This window comes from Erinaceus europaeus, chromosome 3 (genome assembly GCF_950295315.1).
Source record: "Erinaceus europaeus chromosome 3, mEriEur2.1, whole genome shotgun sequence".
NCBI lineage: Eukaryota > Metazoa > Chordata > Mammalia > Eulipotyphla > Erinaceidae > Erinaceus > Erinaceus europaeus.
In genome coordinates this window covers 158,346,171-158,365,311 of record NC_080164.1, presented here as the reverse complement: position 1 = coordinate 158,365,311, position 19,141 = coordinate 158,346,171, and the positions used below count along the sequence as shown (strand labels likewise).

The window sequence follows — 19,141 nt, the reverse complement described above, 5'->3', positions numbered from 1 at the left end:
ACAGAGAGGAGGAGAGAAAGATAGACACCTGCAGACCTACTACAAACTGACGATCCTTCCTAGCGGACTGAATCCACATGGATCCCAGTCACTTTCAAAGCCAGCAACAAGCAGCTCCTGACAGCTTTCAAGCTGTTGGTCCTGCTCTTCGAGTCCTCCAACTTAATGTTGAGGGGCTGTCCTTTGTCAAACCGCCTGTGAAGCGACTCCCCTGCAGGTGGGGAGCCAGGGTTCGAACCGGGATCCTTATGCCGGTCCTTGTGCTTTGCGCCACCTGCGCTTAACCCACTGCACTACAGCCCCACTCCCTAAAGCACCATCAATTTAAAGAGTATAGTTTCACACATCAAATGTGTGGTACCCCACCACCCATGTCTACTGCCGAATGTCTAATCCACCACCACCAAGAAATAAATGCTCTCTATTCACACATAGCCCACAGTACACTCAAGTAACACTGTCATTGCTGCCCTTCAGTGAGAGATTTTGGTTCAGCATGATAACAACAACAAGAAAATTAATGGCATACAAATTGAGCGATAAAAATACCAGTGATCTTTTTAAGTAGTATCAGTAAGTAAAAAGTAAAAATATCACTTTTGAACAAAAAGATATCTGCGTGTATTTAATGGAAACAGAAACATGTAATAGTATTCCAAAGATAAAAATTAGGAAGAGAGAGAGAGAGCCCGCCAGAATAGTTTCTAATTTCTTTTTCTTTCTTTTTTTTATATTTATTTATTTTCCCTTTTTCCCCTTGCTGCCTTTTTGTTGTTGTTTTTGTTGTAGTTATTATTGTTGTTATGATGTCGTCGTTGTTGGATAGGACAGAGAGAAATGGAGAGAGGAGGGGGAGAGAAAGATAGACACCTGCAGACCTGCCTCACCGCTTGTGAAGCGACTCCCTTGCAGGTGGGAAGCTGGGGGCTCGAACCGGGATCCTTACACTGGTCTTTGCGCTTTGCACCACGTGCGCTTAACCCACTGTGCTACCTACCGCCCTACTCCCCAGAATAGTTTCTAATTTCTTTTTTTTTTTTTTTAACAACACAATTTAATAGCATACACAAGAATTGGCTTTGCCCCAAATGGGAAAACTACACATCTTTTCTTGTTTTAAAAGGTTACAAATTCAGTGCCTGAGAAATCCAACAGGTAAGCAGACTGTGACACTAACTGAACCAGTTTGGGCAAGTGTCCGCTCACAAGTGAGTGGGCTTCTGTCCAGGAAGTCTTCTCACTTAAGGGCTGGGAAGGTTTGGTGCTATTTACATGGCATTCAATACTTCTCCCTCTGAGTCCCCCTCACTACCGCCTGTTCATCTTCTTGAACTTTTCACAGTGATAGTCATCAGTGGCCTTTTCATTAGCAGGACACTTGCGATTAGGAGAGGAACTTCTCAGGCTCTGGCCTCTCTGTATCACACCCACTCTCAAAGGTCGGGCTTTGGGCTCTTCCTTGTTTCTCCGGATGGGAGCATTGAGCTCTTCATGATAAAATCGGTTGTGCTGCACATAATTCACGGCCATGTTGGTAGGCACATGTCTCACTGTCTTTCTTCTTGTTCTATTGCTCTGCCAGTCGCCGGGCCTTGGCGTCCTCCATGGAGATGATGTTCTTTATTTTAGCATTGATGCCAAGGTCCACCTCAGGGATGCTGCTCAACATTTGGTTAGAAAGCATCTCCTCAGTCTTCTTTTCTGAGGAAACACGGATGTTTTCTTGAAGTTCCTAAAGATAGTCCTCTGCATTTTGGGGCTTGACTTTGTGCTCTTTGTGTTCCGTGATCCCTTTCCGTTTATTCAGTTCTGTTTCAATGTACTTCATCATGCCGGCATCCTCATCCCTTCGGTTGGTTTCTGCGGAGAAGGATGTCCCCAAGTGGAGATCTTCCTCTTCACTGATCTTATCTTTGCCCCTTTCGTTCAGTTTCTTCATGTCCACCATCCCGCCTGTCTTCATCTGAAAGGGATCATCCACTAGAGTGGTCTCTTCTTGTACCTTCTCTCCTACCAGCAGAGCCACAGCACTCACCCCATTGGGCCTCTTCCTCAAGTTCTGCACCTCTCAGGTTTCTTCCAGTTTTAACCAAACTTACTCTGAATCCTGCTCACCTTCCTCCGACTCTGAGTCCACCCAGCGCCTGCTGAAAGTCTCTCCAGTGACCTGCATGATTTTTCCAGGATGTGCGCTCCACCATCCACATCTCTACGCTGGGGTCTCAGCCACTTCAGATTCTAATTTCAGTGCTCACTCCTGCAGGTGGAGACTGGGGACTTAAACCTGGATCCTTACATACTAAAGTGCATACTCTTTACCTGCTGTGCCTCTGCCTGGTACTAATCTCTATCTTTTCTAACACTTAATATTTTCACATTTTTGTTGTCCATATTGTGGAGCTAGCTTATTCATTAAGAACAGTTTATTTTATTTCTTAAGAAACTATTTATTCTGACCCATTCTGAATGTTTCACTATTCATATTTGGGCATTGGTTCACTGGAATTTGGGAAAAGGTGGGCAGGGGAGAGCATGGTGTCAGGCATGTGTGAATTTTTTTTCTTTTTTAATTTATTTATAAAATGGAAATAATGACAAGACCATAGGATAAAAGGGTGATAATTCCCACTACCAGAACTCTGTATCCCATCCCCTCCATTGGAAGCTTTCCTATTCTTTATCTCTCTGGGAACATGGACCCAGAATCATTATGGGGTGCAGAAGGTTGAATGAAGGTCTAGCTTCTGTAATTGCTTCCTCGCTGAACATGGGTATTGGCAGGTCAATCCATACTCACAGCTTGTCTCTCTCTTTCCTAGTGGGGCAGGGCACTGGAGAGGCAGGGCTCCAGGTCACATTGGTGAGGTTGTCTGCCCAGGGAAGTCAGGTTGGCATCATGGTAACAACTGGAACTTGGTGGCCAAAAAAGCATTAAGATATTGAAACAGAACAAACCATCTCTGAAATCTCTGTCCCCTTGGGCTTACTACTCTTGTTACATATCCATATTTCCTGGACTAGGGAGATGGCACAGAGGTTGAGAGCAGTACTTGCATTTAGATCAATAGTTTGTATGGCACTGCATAGCCCCCAGTGGTCCCCTAAGCTCTGTCTCTCATTTTTCTCATTAAATCTTTAAAGAAAAATCCACATAACTTTAATGACTACAGCTTTATAATGTATCATATCAGTTCATAATGGTTATCTTTTATCAACTCCTTGGCATTTAGATCTCTCTAAAATTGCTCTGACTTGAGCTGGAGAAATAGAACATTTGGAAAGTGTGCTGCTTTGCCATGTGTGTGAAACTAGGTTCAAGCCTGACCTTCTATGCATTGAAGGAAACTTCAGTGATATGTTCTCTCTCTCTCTCTCTCTTCTCTGTCACTCTCCCCCTTTCAAAAAGTTCTCTATATTTTTGCTCATGTGCTTCCACAAAAATTGGAAGGTAGAGACTATAGCACTGAAAAAAATTGGAGGTAGAGACTATAGCACTGAAACCTCCTTCAGTGAGGTAAAGATTGGACTCAAACTTGAGTAAAAAGCATGACAAAACATACTATACAAGTGTACTATCAATATTTCACCAGCCAAGACTAGAAAGCTTCTTTTTTGTTTGTTTGTATTTTTTATTTTATTTTTGTTTTTCTCCCAAGGGCTATGATTTAGGTTTGGTGCCTATACAACAAATCCACTGCTCCTAGCAGCTTTTCTTTCTTCCTTCCTTTTTTTATAAAAAAAATTAATTATTTATTTATTTATTTATTTATTCTCTTTTGTTGCCCTTATTTTATTGTTGTAGTTATTGTTGTCATCGTTGTTGGATAGGACAGAGAGAAATGAAGAGAGGAGGGGAAGACAGAGAGGGGGAGAGAAAAAGAGACACCTACAGACCTGGTTCACCGCCTGTGAAGTGACCCCCATTGCAGGTAGGGAGCCAGGGCTCAACCCAAGATCCTTGCACTTTGAGCCAACTGCATTTAACATGCTGCACTACCGCCCACCCCCCCCCTTTCTTTTTTAAAAACAGAAATAGAGAATGAAAGGGAAGGAAAAAGAGAGGGAAGAGACAAAATGTCATCTGTAGCACTATTTCAGCACACACAAAGCTTCCCTTCTACAGCTGGGTGCTGGGGCTTATGCTCAAGTCTTTGCAAAATAGTAATGTATGCACTCTACCAAGCACCTCACTGCCTGACCTGACCAGAATGTGTCTATAAATTGTTCTGAAGAAGGTTGACGCTTTCTGAGAGTTTAGAATTTGAAATATGTGACTTGATCTCCAACAGCACATATGTGGGAGTGGTACTCACTCTCATAAAATTAAAGTGAATCTTTATGCCATGAATGAAAAATAATTAATCTACTCCTGTGAAAATAAGGTTTGAAGATGTCACCTTAGGAGTAAAACTAATTCTCAGTTTCAGTCTCTATCAAAACAAACAAACAAAATGGCTGCCAAGAGTGATGAATTAGTTTTGCAGTTATTGAATTACAGTAGTAACCTTGATGGCAATTTAAAAAAAAAATGAGGTGTGGCTATGGATTAGGAGCTGTTTCAGATCATGCTCTTTATAAACTAGAAAAACAGCAAGAAATCACCTGAAAACTCAACAAAATAGAGTCAGAATCTCTCTAGAAACTCACTAAGCCACCAAGATGGAGATGTTTCTATGATTTCATCCTGATTTCCTTGGATAGAAGACCTCACCAATGTGTTCCAGAAACTCACCTCTCCAGAACTCTACCCCACTCCTAAGGGCACTAGGGAAAGATAGAAATAGACTGAGGGTACGGATCCATCTGCCTACACCCATGTCCAGTGGAGAATCAATTACAGTCAGATCTCTCACCTTCTACAATCCATAAAGAGTTTTGGGCCATACTTCCAAAGGGATAAATGTTAGGGAAAGATAACCGGAATACTCTGAATTCCAACTCTATTAGGACCTGGAGAGAAAAGAGAAAGGAAAAAAAAAAAAAAAAAGACACTCAAAAGTAGTAGGTGTGACTTAGAAAAGAAGAGAAGGTAGGGCCATAGGGGGAATATATATGTATAATAGTCAACCCGTATCTGTGATCTTGGAATAACTAATACAGTTTTCAATGGGTGAATGTAGACACAGAATTCTGGTAGTGAGAAAGGCGTGGAATTATATCTGTTATCTTATAATTTTGTAAATCAATATTAAATCACTAATCAATTTTTAAAAATAAGTATAGCCATGTGTCCACACACAAATATATAAAACCTTCTCTGGCCATTTTCTGCATTCTTCCTATGCTAGTTAGTGGGTGTCATAGTAGATTCTGGAGAATTTAACCACAGGAGTTAAATGATTAGCATTAGCCCTTTGGATATCAATCTTCCAGGCATATCTTACAGGGTCACCAATAATTCTGATTGGACCCCTCCTGCCTATATTCCTTTATACCAAGGGCAAGAGGTCTCATCTGTCTAACCTCCCATTTGTTTCCTATCTTCTCTGAGGCTTATCCAACTATACTTAAAAGCACTTGGCTCTTTCATAAGGCTAGGAGGGATGATCAGGGAATAATGGAGGTCAGAGAAGCAGTTTAAAAAGTCTCATGCTTTCCATAAATATCAAGACATTCTTATGAATATCCTTTTCCAAAGTGTGAGGTAACATCTGTATTTCTTCAGATTCTGAAGACTCTATAAAGTCTTTGATGACATGTCTTGACCTTTCATATTGACTAAAATGTACCTTCGGTGACTCATGCAACAGTTATCTATATTTTAATGTTTCTACAGAATTCCTCACGGCTGCTATGTAAGTAGATGCAGAAGGTAATCTTTTTTATACAGCCACTTTGAAGATATGAATACAAATGGGGGAAGAAGGTGAAGATGAGAAGCAACGCCATAAGGAAAATGTGTGTCTCTGTAAAAGCTAATTGTGATGATAATTACTTTCTGCTTTGGAAGCACATGGCTGATGTTGGCACTTACAATGGCATTTGTTCAAAGAAATAAAATAGATTGGGCTATTCAACAGTGACTGAATTGTTCATTATGTTAAGAATGGAAAGCAATCTTGTAAAATGTCATCTTTTGCATTTATTTTAATTTTCCAGGAACATTTATGCCAACTAAATGTAAAATTTTCCCCAATATCACTCCTGCCTCATTAAAGGGAAAAAGAATATGGCTAAATGTCTTTTGTCATATTTTTTTCATATTATTTAAATAATTATCATTGTCCTTTTCAGTAGTGATATAGACAAGGAAAAATCAGGTGAAGGAACAAAAGGGGAATTCAAGTTATTTCTCAAGGAGAGGTAAGGCTGGGAGGGATAAAGAAGTAGTTGTGTGAGAAATTTACCCTCTGTTGCCAATATCAGCACCTGCAGGACTCTGCCTGCCTCTGGAAGCTTCCTTCACTAGTCATCTTTTAGTCACTCCACACCCCCTTTAACTAGAAGAGTGAGTAAAATAATGGTAAAAAAATAAATAAATAAATAAGCCATTTCCTCTTGAATTCCTTGTTTGTATAAATATGCATATTGCTTCCAGATTTGACACAGCTGTTTCTAGTCAAATGATTAAAAAAAAAAAAATCGACAGCATCATGTTGACTGAGATAAGCCAGAAATAGAAGAGCTAATACTGGATGGTCTCACTCATAGGAAGGAAAACATACTTCCATACAAGGGAGAGAGCATAGTGGCTATGCCAAAAAAGATTTTCATGCCTAAGGCTCCAGAGTCCCAAGTTCAATTCCTCATACTACCATAAGCTTGAGCTGAGTGGTGTTTTGGCCTACCTATCTCTGTGCATCTCTCATTAAAATAAAGGAAAAAGAAAAAAAATCTACATCCTATAGCTTCCTTACAGCTAATTTGGAAGACTATTTTGGGACCCTTCTAACTGTATTGCTTATGCCTAAGCCTTCCCTCTCAACTTGAGCATCTAAAGTTTAACCTGTTTGGGTCTGTGCAACAGTGAAATATACAAACTTCATCTAGCTCTCCCAGTGCTCCTTGGTTGGTTCAGAATTTTAGAAGTAATCTTTGACTTGAATGCTCAGCTAAGAAGTCAGTTCATCTTTTCAAACTGACCTCATGCTCATGCTTATAACCTTGCATCATTTTCATGCTTCAGGTCAATTTTTTGCCTCCATTATTTTAAAGCAAGCGCTTTGTCCCTCTGCCCGGGGCTTTGTACTGAAATTCTCAGTCTGCTAAATACTCTCGACTTGGCAAGTTTCTGTGAGGGGGGTCAGCAGGCCTTGCAGGGGTGCCTTAATAAAGGGCATGAAAACAAATTAGCAGATAATATGGGGGAGGCCTTAGTACAAACGTCATGCCCTAAAACATACGAATTTAGGAGAAATTGTGTGTGTGGCAGAGGGAGGCAAGGGGAGACAAAGTAAGCTTCTAAGAAATGAATGCCTAGGAAGAAAACAGTGAATTATGAAAGAGTTCATGAATTTTCTCAGTATACAGAAAGTCCTTTAAGAAGATGAATATTTAATAGAAGTTACAGGCTCAGATCTAGAGGGATTTATTGTGAGATAGCAGATGAGGAAAATGTAAATACACACCACTGTGATAACTCTTGAACAAAGAAAGAATTTCATCTAGTTCAAATTGAGTCACTTTTTAAAATATTTATTTATTCCCTTTGTCACCCTTGTTATTTTATTATAGTTATTATTATTGTTGATGTCATCATTGTTGGATAGGACAGAGAGAAATGGAGAGAGGAGGGGAAGGCAGAGAGGGGGAAAGAAAGACAGACATCTGCAGACCTGCTTCACCACCTGTGAAGTGACTCCCCTGCAGGTGGGGAGCCGGGGGCTCGAACCGGGATCCTTATGCCAGTCCTTGTGCTTTGTGCCACGTGTACTTAACCTGCTGCGCTACAGCCCAACTCCCCAAACTGAGTCATTTTAACACTAACAACTTGAGTCATTTTGTCCTGATAAAAGATTTTAATTCTGTTGACTTATTCTTTCCAGTGACATTCAAAAAGTGCCCAACAGAGTGGAACATCAGAACAAGAAAACAATTGTGCTGTAAAAGTTTGTCCACACAGAAACACATATGATTCCAATATCTGAGCAAAAACATTGACCAAGACCTTGGGAGACTACAAAATAAGGTTCCAAGACTAGTTTGCTTATGTTTTCCCAACATGTAGCATATGAAACATTTACAAGGCTCTTTCACATGCACATTAATTATGTAAAATTAGAGGTACTAAGAGTCAGCCATTAAGTGCTGATTAGACAATGGGATTATGAGTTCTGGCAGCATCAGTAATAGGGAACTAAGTTTACTTCCAAAAGAAGGAGAGACTATTAAAATTTTAATTTGTTTTTCAACAATTCGATTATAATATGGCTAATATGCTGGACATGAATCTTAAGGGACATAACACAATTATGGGACTGTATCAATGCACCTTATTCTTTCTTTTATTTTCTCAAAAGACTAGATGTTTTAAACTATTTTAAGGTCATTCACATCCCTCAAATCCATTATAATGTTTTTTCTTCCACTTTCTCCTGTCTTTCTATTTCTAAGATGGCATAAACATTTCAAATGATATGCAATCTGCTTTGTCCTGCAGGAAAAGATAACACCACTCAGGGTTGGGTGGTGCCACAGGAGCAGTGGGACAGTCAGGCAGGTGTATCTATTCTCGGCTTCTCTCTCTCTCCCTCTCCATATCTCTCACCCCTTATTAAAAAGGGGGGGTTGCTGCTGGGAAAAATAGAGCCATGCAGGCACCGAATCCCAGCAGTAACTCTATTGCCAAAATAAACAGAAAAAATCACCATATAAATAAGGTTCTGTAGAAAACTATGCATAACTCCTTTGTAAATTTTATGCTGCTGGCTCCCTCTAGTCAAGAGCCAATTAACCACTCACTATTTACCCAATAAATATGTTGCCTTTTGTGCAAAAATAATAATAATGGCCTGTCATAGATAGACATGTTCCCTTCCTACTTCCCAGAATTAAGTAGACTCACTATGCTGAAAAATGCCCTCTTGAGACCCCTAGACAGTTTGGATGTCTGTATTCAATGAAATAATCACTAGTTTCTTGTTTAAAAACAATCACATTTCCCTCACACTTCACTTATATGCTTTAATCAGGTTTCCTGGGCAGCATCTTGAACTGTTCATGTCTCATTGACGAGACAGAAATTTTATTTTATCAAATATTTATTTTATGAAAGAAATATGTCAGAGCATCACTCTGGCAATGGTGTGGTAGATATCAAACCAAGAGCATTTTGCTTCTAAGTCTTATGCTCTATCTACTAAGCCAACTCCCTGGCTGTGAAACTTGAGCTTTTTATTTTTTTAAGTGTAATTCCCATTTTATTTTTTTTCTCAAGACTGCTTTTCTTCAGGTCACAACTCTGACCGGGGCTTTGGTGAAGGTTATGAGGCAGCACCTGCAGGTCTAAATTGTGCTGGAAGTGTGAAGTCTTTCCTGGCTTCACCAGAGTGATTTTACCTTGTTGTGAATGACGCAACTCACACAGTAATGTAATTTCACATCAGTTTGGGAAGCACATAAGCGTCAAAGACACCTGCTTCAGAGATATCCCTGATGTCGGCGGCTTCTACTGTGTTTCAAATGACAAACTTCTTAATGGCCTTGTCCTTGGGTATGCGTCGGGCATAGCTGGCGCAGCGGATAGTCTGCAGGTGGCCTTGGCCCATTTTGGTGGCCATTGTTCCTTCTTTTCTTGATCATCTTGGAAGCGTGGACCCGAGAGAAGCAAAACTTCAGCTTTAGTCTCAATATTAGGAAAATATTCCCAGATGGACTGTGTTTTGGGGCCTCACAGTTGCAAATAAATAGAAACCCTTGTAATAAGGATATAATTGTTTCCCAGGAGCCAAAGGCATTCAATTTACAAAGGAAGAGATTTGTCTGAACATTTGGAGAAATTAATAAAGGTGTGGTATTTAAGGTCCTAGTATTAGATAAATAAATCAGGAAAAGAATATTAGTATTGAAGCAGAGGTAAGAGGGGCACTAAAGCACACCAATTCTTGGTTTGATGTGAGTATTCACATCACATACACAGAGAGATTCTGCATTGTGCTTATTTAGAATATGATAACTTATTTTACCAAGAGAGGAAGGGTTTAGGAAAAGAATGATTAACAATGGTAAAAGTCACTGAGTAAATAATCTGAGGTATGAGGAACAATCTACTTAGCAAATCAGAGGCCAATTGTGATCTAGAGTAGTTTGTTGTTGTTTGGTATTGTTTTGTTTTATTTGTTTGAAGAGGAAAAATATGGTTGGTAACAGGGGAAGCTTGATTGGAGAGTTTGGGAGAAGGAAGAGCACTGCTCAGGAATTTCTGCAGTGAGTAAATTGATGAACCTCCAAGCATGAGTTTCTAGCATCATGCATTCCCAAATGATGTTCTGGTTCTCTTTCCTCTCTTCTACTCTATTTCCTCTTTTCTCCCTTCTCCCTTTTTCCTTCTCTCTTCTCCCTTCTCTATCTTACTCTCTCATATGAATAATTAAATATCTTTAAATAGGGCAGGAAACAGGACTTTGTGAAGATAATTTTTTATGAAACGGTTGTTCTTAAGACATGGAAGTTACTATGTATGGTATAAAGGTGTTTTTTGTTTGTTTGCTTTTTCTTTTTTTAAAGTTAAGATGGAGATTCATATATCACATCTGTATGTTGACTACAATAATAATGCAAAGTCAGAAAATATATGAAATCAGGACAGGACAAATGACATGTGGTTTATAGATGAGGAAGTTGAGGCCTGTAAAATTAAACCACTTGTGCCAAGTTCTGCAGTTAGTAAGACATGTCTTACTCTAGCTATCTGCCCCGCCTTCAATTCAGTCCAGTGCTATCTCTTCTAGAGCAGGGGAGATAACATTTAATTATCTCTAAGCTGGATGTTTGCCCCTCAAGATGTTTACTGTAGCAGTCTTAAAGTAAGGGTTCCTTACCACAGATTGATTTGTAAACCAAAGTAGAAAATTCCTTTGTGGGTCTTAGAAAAGATTCTTATATAGGCTACAAAAAGAATCTCTTTGGAAGTTTTATGGGAAAGCAAAGGTCATCATCCATAACACAGTGTACAAAGAAGTACATAAGGGGGGCGGGCAGTGGCACACCCAGTTAAGAACACAGTATAGGGGCCAGGTGGTAGCGCAGCAGGTTAAGTGCATGTGAAGCAAAGCAAGGACTGGCAAAAGGAACCTGGTTCGAGTCCCTGGCTCCCCACCTGCAGGGGAGGGATGCTTCACAAGTGGTGAAGCAGGTCTGCAAGTGTTTGTCTTCTCTCCCCCTCTCTGTCTTCTCCTCCTCTCTCGATTTCTCTCTGTCCTATCCAAAAAGAACAGGGCAACAAAAATGGCGAAAATGGCCTTCAGGCACCGAGCCCCAGTGATAACCCTGGAGGCAAAAGAAAAAGAAAAAGAAGAAGCACAAGGATCTGCGATTGACGCCCTCCTCCCGACCCCCAGCCATTTGCGGGGGGAGATTCTACAGGTTTCTCTCTTTCTCTCTCCCTCTCTATCTTCCCCTCCTCTTTCAATTTCACTGTCCTATCCAATAAAATGAAGAAAGAAAAAGTAGTATATAACAACAGCAGAAGAGTTAATCACAAGGGGGTTGGGCGCTAGCGCAGCGGGTTGAGCGCAGGTGGCGCGACGTAAGGATTTCGGTTGGAGCCCCCTGCTTCCCACTTGCAGAGGGGTCGCTTCACAAGCGGTGAAGCAGGTTGGCAGGTGTCTGTCTTTCTCTCCCCCTCTCTGTCTCCCCCTCCTCTCTCCATCTCTCTCTGTCCTATCCAACAATAACGACACCAATAACAACAATAATAACCACAACAACAATAAAAAAAAAGTTAACCACAAGACTTGTCTACCCACTAGCTACATAATACAGAACAAGGAAACAAAGAAGATTAAGTTATTTTCTCCCAGTCCAGGTTAAAGTAAAACTAGCTCATCAAGTTCGGCAAAATGTGAAAATAGTGAGGGGAATGAGTTACACACAGTTAACCATCTCATTATGGGAAAACAACTCTATATGACAAAAATATTTGAAAACAGTATGTTCTGGTTGTGTCATCATATATATTTAAAGCAATTTGTTTTTATTCTTGCCTGACAAGTCAGAAAGCAGAACACCCAGAAGCTTACCTCTTGAAATTGTAGCCATGACAGATGAATTTCAGACTTCGGTGTAATACCAGTGGCACAAGGAATCCTAATAATGCCATAGGCTATTTGGATCTAGAGCAGTAGACTCATGATGTGATAAGAGCTTCATCTCCTATGGACCAAGTCCCATTATATGCTTTTGGCTCCTTTATTGTCATTAGTTGTCTATAAATATGTGGTTTTATTTCCTGAATTGTTATGTTAGCTCTTTCTTACTGACTGGTGTGTCTGTTTTTATTCTAGTACCTGTTATTTGGTCTTAGAGTTGGATATCCAGGAACATGGCATATTTTTCTCTTTTCGCTATTAGGGTTGTTTTGGTTAGTCCAAGACATTGGTAGTTTCAGATATATTTCCTTTTATTTATTTTTTAATTGCCAACAGGATTATTGCTAGGTTTCAGTGCCTGCAAATCCTCACCGGTGACCACTTTTTTTGTCTTTTTGCTAGTGACAGAGAAATTGAGAAGGAGGGGGAGAGAGGGGGAGGAAGAGAGAGAGACACACATGCAGCCCTGCTTCACCACCCAAATATTATCCCTGCCGGCTGGGACTGGGGTTTGGGCCTGCATTCTTTTTTTTCTTTTTTTTTTTTTTATAAATCAAGAAACTTTAAAAAAATTTAAATTATCTTTATTTATTATTGGATAGAGACAGACAGAAATCAAGAGGAAAAGGAAAAATAGAGATAGATAGACAAAGACAAAGAGACACCTGCAGCCCTGCTTCACCGCTCATGAAACTTCCCCCTGTAGGTGGGGACTGGGGGCTCAAAGCTGGGTCCTGTAACACATGTTCTCAACCAGGTGCGCCACCACCTGGTCCCTTGAGCCTGCATTCTTGCATACTGCAATGTGTACTCTACCAGGTGCACCATGGCCTGGTAAATATTCATCCAAATATACTTCATGTCTTTTCTGTTTTATTTTCCATTGTTTTGGTGTATCTTTTCCCATTCTTCATTATATATGTTTCCACTGATATCTTAAAGCAAGTCTCTTGTAAGCAGCTATAGATGGATTTTGTTCTTCAATCCACATAGCCATTTTGTACCTTTTGAGTAGTGAGTTCAAGTCATTTGTATTTCAGTGATTTACTCATATATGATGACCTGCTGAATTTGTATTCTGCATACTTACCACCTTTTTGAGAGCTTTTTTGTGGTATAAAGGAGCGTTTGATGTTTCTTGTAAGTGAGGTCTAGTGGTAAAGAACTCTACTTTTTATTGCTTGGAAAAGTCTTTATCATTAACAACTGAAAGATAGCTTTTCAGGAGAGAATATACCTCACTAGCAGTTTTACTCTTGACCTCACATGTTTATTTGAAGGTCACAAATGCAAAGCATGCACTCTACTCTAAAGTTACACCCCCAATACCATACTTGAGTGTTTAGATTATCTCATTTCACTCTCCTCTCTTCCTGGCCCTCAAAGTTTCTGCTGAGATGTTTGATGACAACCTAATAAGAGTAACTTTATATGCTGTATGTTACATATAGTATTTCCCCCCCTTGCCACCCTTAATATTCTTATCTTGGATTTTTGATAATCTCATTAATACACGTCTTGGTGTAGTTCTCTTCACATTTAGATAACCAGACCTTACCCATTACACCCAGTATTTTAATGCTGGTTTTCCTACAGATGCTGGTTACATCTCATAGCATTTATTTCATCATGTCTTCTATCTCCTTTCTTCTGAATAACTTCTGTATTCCTATCTTTCACCTCACTTGTTTATTATTACTTTGAATCCACTCTATTTCCTTAACTTTCTTTCTTTCTTTCTTTTTTTTTTCTTTTTCCAATTGGCACCAGGGCTTGGTGGCTGCACTATGAATCCATCACTTCTGGTGGCTATTTCTCTCCGTCTCTTTTTATTTGATGGGAGAGAAATTGAGAGGGTCAGTGGAGATATAATGGGAGAGAGAAAGAGAAATACCTGCAGACCTTTTTAATGCTCATGAAGCTTATTCTTTGCAGGTGGGAGCAGGGGATTGAACCTAGGTACTTGGGCATGGTAATGAGTACTCTCAACTGGGTGCAGCCCTCACCCATCTCCATACCTTTCTACAGCTCTCTTTGTCTTATAATGTTGTTTTTAATATCCAGAACCTCTATTCATTTTTTACTTATAACTTCATTCTCTTTCATCTGATAGTGTCATTTTTGAACTTATTTGTTTCTCTGAGTTTACTTTTATTTATTTTCATATCATCATAGTGGCTTTTTAAATTCTCTATTAGGTCATACTTTTTTGTCTTTAAGTTTATTTTTCTGATGAGTTGTCATTCTCTCCTACTGGTATTCTATTGCGCTAAAGTCTCAATCTGCCTAGTGACATATCTGCCCATTTGATTTATCATTCATTTTTATATTACTCCCCACTGCCTTGACTGTTCAAAACACAGATCAGCCAAACCACTGCTTCTGTGCATTACTCTCTACTCACTTTTCAACACACTGCTGCCTGGATCTCCCTACTGTTGTTCTAATGAAGTCCCTGGTGGTCCAAGAGTCGTGGGTAGTACCTGCTTCAAGCTCAACTCTCAGTGGTGTCTGATTTCTGAATCTTTGTTGCTATTGTGAAGAAGAAAGCAAAGAATGTTCTGTGTTGCCATCTTAGTGATGTTGGTCCTCAAAAATGCATATTTGAAAAAAATAATAAAACAAGTTAATCAGGAATATCACAATGGCTATGCAAAGAGATTTGTGCTTGAGGCTCTGAAGTTCCCCCACACCACCAGAAGCCGTACCTGATCAGTGCTCTGGTAAAAAGAAAATTAATAATAATGATATACATATTTGAGGGCCAGGGAGACAGCGCAACTAGACAGAGTATAAAGCATTCCTGCCTGAGTTCCCAGAGTCCCAAACTCCTGCCCAGACAACACCATAAGCCAGAGCTGAGTTGTGTTCACTTCTCTCTTGCTTGCTCACTCACTATCACATACATACTCATAGAAATCTAAAAAAAAAAGTTAAGACCAGATAATGACAACTAATGCTTAATGAGCACATGATACAATTCCCTTTCTGTATCTTTCTTCATGAAATCCTGTGCTGACAAAGCTTTTACTGATGAAAGTGTAAAATCACAATTTTTGAATGGTGTTAACATAATGCTATAAACTTTATCCACTCTAGAGATTTCAAATATGTTTCTCTGTGCCTGGAACATCTCTTAACCTATTTTTCCATCAGATGAGTTAACTGTTCATGCTTTTTCTAGGTCAGTTACAGAGAATGGAAATAACATCCCAATCAGATTTAGCCCCTTGTTGTGTGCATTCTATAACTTTTCTTCAAAGCATTAATCAAACTAATATGAATATACATTCCAGACAACAGGTTTTCGTTCACCCCATAAGATCATCTACTCTGCTTCTGCCAAGACTCAAAATTCAATAAATGTAGGAGCTTTCTTCATAGCAGCATTAAGTGCTATGTTTTGGTTTTTTTTTTTTCCCCATCTACCTTCTCCCTCTTTGTAAAAGAGCACCTCAACTCTGGCTTATGGTGGTGCTCAGGGGATTGAACCTGAGACTCTGGAGACTCAAGCATGAGAGAGTCTCTTTGCATAACCATTATGCAAGCTCCCCTACCCAAGTGCTAATTTTTAATTTGCTATTTTTATATGGACCATGAATGATAATTACATCCTTCCCTCCTCTCCACTCCCCTTCCCTTCCCTTCCCTTCCCTTCCCTTCCCTTCCTTTTTTTTTTTTTTTTTTGCCTCCAGTATTATCTCTGGGGCTCTGTGTAGGCACTAGGAACCCACTGCTCCTTGCGGTCTTATATCCCCCACTTTATGTATAGGAAAGAGAGAAATTGAGAGGGGAAGGGGAATTAGGGGAAAAAGAAAGACACCTGCAGACCTGCTTTACCATGAAGTGTTCCCCCTGTGGGTAGGGAGCCAGGAGCTGGAACCCAGATCCCTGCTCCTGTCCTTGCACTTCATACTATGCTAGCTTAACCTGATACGCCACTGCCCCAACCCCCTAATTTTCTAAATGACTCTTGACAGAAAAAAAAAGTGTCCTATTCATTTATTATCTACTGGATAACCAAATACATATTGGGAACTGAAGAAACGTCCATTGTAGAGATTTGCAATAAAAGGACACTTTTCTGTGTTGAAAAGGTTTGCCATAAGTCGGTGAATGAGAAATCTGATATTTGATATTTCATTAGAGTTCAGATAGATATGTTGATAAAGAGTTCATTTTACTAGTTTCTTTGAAACTCTTTCAGTTACACTTAGCAGTGACAAGTCATTGTTCATGAGTGATTCAGGAGTAGAATTTTCACTTGCTGCCTGTGAGGCCGATGGTTCAATTCCCGGCCCATGCAATATCTCACATTTTAAGGGGCTAAGTGGTTGTACACCTGGTTGAGCGCACCTGTTAAAATAAGTCTTTATGCATTATTAAAATTAAGTTAATGGGGAGGAGATAATAGTATTTTGGGTTGTATTTGAAAGTGTATGGTTGGGAGTTGGGCATTAGCGCAGCGGGTTAAGCTCACGTGGCGCAAAACGCAAGGACCAGCGTAAGGATCTGGGCTCAAGCCCCTGGCTCCCCACCTGAAGGGGAGTCGCTTCACAGGCAGTGAAGCAGGTCAGCAGGTGTCTTTCTCTCCCTCTCTCTGTCTTCCCCTCCTTTTTCCATTTCTCTCTGTCCTATTCAACAACGACGACATCAACAACAACAAAAAAGGGCAATAAAAGGGTAAATAAATAAAATATATATATATATATTTAAGTGTAAGGTTTGTTAGTCTGCTCATTCATTTATTTATTAAACATGAATTTACTCATTTACTAAATAGAAAATTATTCAGTGCATACTTCATAAATGTTGACTAGGAGGTGATCTGAAACTGGTTTTCCATGGCCAGAGAAAAAAAACTTTTTTTTTTCTTTTGAGAAAGTCCAGAGCACTAATTTACTCTAGCTTTTGCCAGTGCTAGGACTTGAACCTGGGGCCTCTGGTAAGAATGCATGGTATGCATTATTCTGTAACCCTAGCTCACTATTTATCTCTTTCTGCCTCCCTAGCAACCATTTTCAGAAGTCCCTTGCTCACCATTTTTACATTGAAATCATCTAACATTTTTGTGTTCTGAACAGAGATAATGTTCTGGTAGAGTAATTGGAAATTGATGTGTTTTTTTTCAGTCAGAAAATCAAAGCCACATCACCTGAAACTCATGACTGGAAATGCTTGACAGTATGTTTTACTTACAGATTTAACAATTTAATATAAATGGGTATGAGTAACTTACAGTCACTATTGGAATTCTCTCATAAAGATATTCCAGGTAAAACCCATCAACATATTCCACTGAAAGTTTGTCTCTAAATAAGGATGGATTAAACTTTATGTGTTCTGGACTCTTAGTGGAATTGTCTCTTTGCTCTAATCAAACATTCTATTCCATGAACAGTTATATCTAAATAAGTGTTTAAAAAAACATTGGTTTTATCACTCTATTGAAAATACTTCTACTTAGAGTTTTCTTCAAAGAATCACACTCTTTCATATATTTAAATACTGAAGTAATGACTGAATTGAAATCTAGAAAATAGAAGGAAATATTTAAATAGATATCTTCTTCTAGTTGCATATACTTTCTCCCATAATACACTTGGTTATTAAAATATTGTGGTAATTTATTTTTGTCTTCTGATTACATTTGTTTTTCAAGTCATACGCCCCCCCCATTTTTTATTCAGGAGGATACTATTCTACAGTCCAGTCACTGACCTATGACTTTCATTATGCACCAGCACCACACAGTTCTCTTCCACCCTCAGTTCTACTCCCTTCCCAGAATCCTTTGCTCTGGTGCAATATACCATGTTCAGCCCATGTTTTACATTGTATTCTCCCTGTCCCCTACCCCATTCCTATTTATTAAGTCCTTAAAGTTTTCCTTCTGATTTTTGCCTTCTCTCAATTAACATATCTTCTAGTTACATCCAAGATGAAGCAAAGGAAATGATGTTATCATTTTTAACAGCTGTGATATATGTATCACAGTTTTTTTTAGCCACTTTCCTGTCGCTGAACATCTGACTTGCTTCCAGGTTAGAGCTATCACAAATTGTGCTTCTGTGAACATAATTATACATAGATCTCTTCTGACAATTGTTTTTGCTTCCTTAGGACAAATCCCCAGCAGAATTGCTGAGTCATTTCTACAGTTCTGAGAAATCTGCAGATTGTTTTCCCACAAGGGTTGGACCAATACACACTTCGACCAGCAGTGCAGAAGTGTCCCTATTCCCTCATATCTTCTCCAACATCTGTTGCTACTGTCCTTTCTAATGCATCAAATTTTTATAGGCATAAAGTGATGTCTCATTGTTCTCTTTATTTGCATTGCTCTGATGACCACTGACTTTGAGTACCTTTTTGTGTGCTTGTTGACTTTCTGGATCTTTTCCTCAGTGAAGTTTCTGTCCATGGCCTCACCCTATTTTCTTTTCTTTTTGCTTCTGAAGTTATCACTGGGGTTTGATGCATTACAAGTGTCCACTGCTCCTGGAAGCTATTTTTACCTTTTGTTACCCTTGTTGCTTATCGTTGTTATTATTGTTGTTGTTATTGCTGTCATTGTTGTTGGATAGGATAGAGAGAAATTGAGAGAGGAGGGGAAGGCAGAGGGGGGAGAGAAAGGTAGATACCTGCAGACCTGCTTCACCGCTTGTGAAGTGAACCCTCTATAGATGGGGAGCTGGGGGCTCGAACCAGGATCCTTACACCAGCCCATGTGCTGCATGCCATGTGTGCTTAATCCGCTGGGCTACCACCTGGCCCCCCTCACCCTATTTTCTAATAGAATTTTTTTGGTGTTGTTTACTGAACTCTTTAGGTATTTTATTAGTCCTTTATCCAACGTGTATTATATAAAAATCTCCCACACTTTAGGGTTT

At 39.5% G+C, this 19,141-nt stretch overlaps 2 pseudogenes; both read right to left on the bottom strand.

The window, feature by feature from the left end:
- Nucleotides 1-823: 823 nt before the first annotated feature.
- On the bottom strand, nucleotides 824-2,173 carry LOC103113278 (splicing factor C9orf78-like; annotated as a pseudogene).
- A 7,219-nt stretch (nucleotides 2,174-9,392) lies between these two features.
- Nucleotides 9,393-9,745, bottom strand: LOC103113290 (small ribosomal subunit protein eS26-like; annotated as a pseudogene).
- Between the last annotated feature and the right edge of the window lie 9,396 nt (nucleotides 9,746-19,141).